This window comes from Arachis ipaensis, chromosome B05 (assembly GCF_000816755.2).
Source record: "Arachis ipaensis cultivar K30076 chromosome B05, Araip1.1, whole genome shotgun sequence".
In the NCBI taxonomy this organism is placed as follows: domain Eukaryota; kingdom Viridiplantae; phylum Streptophyta; class Magnoliopsida; order Fabales; family Fabaceae; genus Arachis; species Arachis ipaensis.
This window is the reverse complement of record NC_029789.2, coordinates 145,735,976-145,738,533: the sequence shown is the minus strand read 5'-3', so window position 1 is coordinate 145,738,533 and position 2,558 is coordinate 145,735,976.

Here is a 2,558-nt window from a genome sequence, read left to right as displayed (position 1 = left end):
TCTTAAACATCTTAAACAAAGACACATATATGAATGATTATATGTATCTTTATATACAGTTGATTTTGGATTAATCCACACTAAAGAATTGTGGACCAATATTTGTGGACTCCATGATATTATTAGCATATATCCAAAGCTGATATGAATTAGATTAACCCCACATGTTAATCAATGAAATTAAGTGCTTATAGATATTTTTAGGTCCAGCAGAGATCAGAGGCACCAAAAGCAAACAAAGAAATCTTATCAATTAATAAGATCAGCATTCAGCAAGCAAATCCCAGAGGCGAATGATGCTGTGTTTATGGATTTAAATAATGATATTTATGAATCCGCTTATCTGTTAAATATTATCATTTTCAGATCAATAACGAACAAATCATTAGTACTTGACAGTCACGTCGTTATCTCATACATATAAAATTATATATTGAGTAAAGTTATTTGGGAATGAAGCACTCTCTCTTTTATTATTATTAATTGTTAAATAATAGACCAATAATTCAGATCATGGAAGCTCTTTTAGTAATATAACGACAAATAAATGCATATATATAATTACTTAAATAGTGTTGTATTGTACTATTAAAATTAAAGTCCGTTATGAGGGGTCATTAAACAATACGGAGTCAAATATATTGAAGGGAACATTTGGTACCGTAGTTTAATGAACGTGTCCAAAATAACTACATACATTCATTTAGAATAGGATACTTGTAAATATAGGTATTCATTAATTTTTATAAAAGAAAAATAAAAAATAAAAAGGAAGCTCTTTTTTTTTTGGGAAAGATAATATTATTATATTGGGATTGAAACATACATAGTTTGTTTAAGCTTGTACATAATTGTGGACTTCAAGAAATAAAGAACCAAAAAGTGGAACTCGGAAAACATCAAAGTAAAGACTTAGTTATGTCGTAAAATTACCTACTTTAGGAAAATTAATAAAGAGATATATGTGAATAGTTTATATATTTAATATACTCTTTTATATAAGAATTTTTTTAGAGTTATTAAAACCTCAATAGTTATATATTCAATAGGTAATGTTAGGTAGACAAAAAAAACAGTCAAAACTTGTCTTATTTAGTATTAATTAATTGTCACAACAATTAATGAATGTTAAATAAGGTAAGTTATGGCTACTTTTGGCTGATTTTCTTTGGTTACCAAACATTTCTAATATTTAATATACTCTTTTATATAAAAATTTTGTCTAGAATTGAAGTCTCAATTAATATAGGTCTATTTATGCATTTTGCTAAAATTCTATTTTGTTTTGAAGAATGACGACGACAGTAATGAAATTCTAAATATTTATGTTCTAAAAATTTTAATATTATATCATAAAATTAATTATTTTAAATTTAAATTATTAAATATATTAAAATTAACCACTAAATTAATTATTGTGTATTTATATATAAATATATGTGTAATTTAATTTATTTTAATATGTATTTTATATCCATAACTTATTTTAGTAAGTAATTTCAGTGTGCACTACTTAACATATAATTATAATGACATCATTATATAATATAAGAATGATTGTATATATATATATCTAATCAAATAAAATATTTGAAGAAAGATCGGAACCATGATTAGCTTAGTTGTTAGGATGTGTGTGTTCTACTCTCTTATCTATCTTAGGTTCTTCGATATAAATCTGTGGGTATTGTCGCTTCTAAAAATCGAAACTAGGAGACAAATGGGAGACAAAATGAAATTGATTAAATAACATTGCAAAGTGATCAGATAATGTTTGGTTTCAGCAGTGCACTAAATAAAAGTACTTTGATTATTCTGCTCAGGTATTCAAGCTTTTTTTGCACAATGTTTTGTGTATATGGACCCAGCCAGCAAGATATATACTCACACTAATAATTGAGGAATTAACGCTGGTGAACTAATTTTGATTTGCGTCCAATCTTAAAAGACAATATCAAAACTAGTACATAATTTAGATAGGGTGAGCTGGATATACATCTAGGTTTAAAGTCATTATATACTTCAAGTAGTAGTGATTTGGATTAAAGCTGGACACTAAAATTAAATTAAATTTGTATGTATGTCTAATAGTCATTTAGCTAAGAAAGAAGTGTCTGCGCATACATTGGAAATTCTTTAGGGATTTTAATTTGTTGATGACTAATATCTTAAAAAGTTAAAACACTTTTTGAGGAATCAAAATTAATAAAATGATGCATGCTTATATATTTAAACAAACATACCTCCAAATATTAACAAGCTTGTGTGCATGTTGTGTTTTATATATATATATATATATCCCTCGATTTGTTCTATGTGATTAAGGAGTTAGAAGAAGCAATTGTAGTTTTTCTTTTATGTTTTAGTTCTTTTGTTACTTTAGATGGTGGTTGATACTTGATAAAGCACCCATAAACTTATACTCTATTTTTTAGGGATATAAGTTTTTTCTTTCTTCTTTTAAAAGTCAAACATTATTTAAAAAAAGACACCAATAAAATGTAGAATTTGTATATATACAATTATTAGGGTATGTGATATATATGTGAACACCTAGC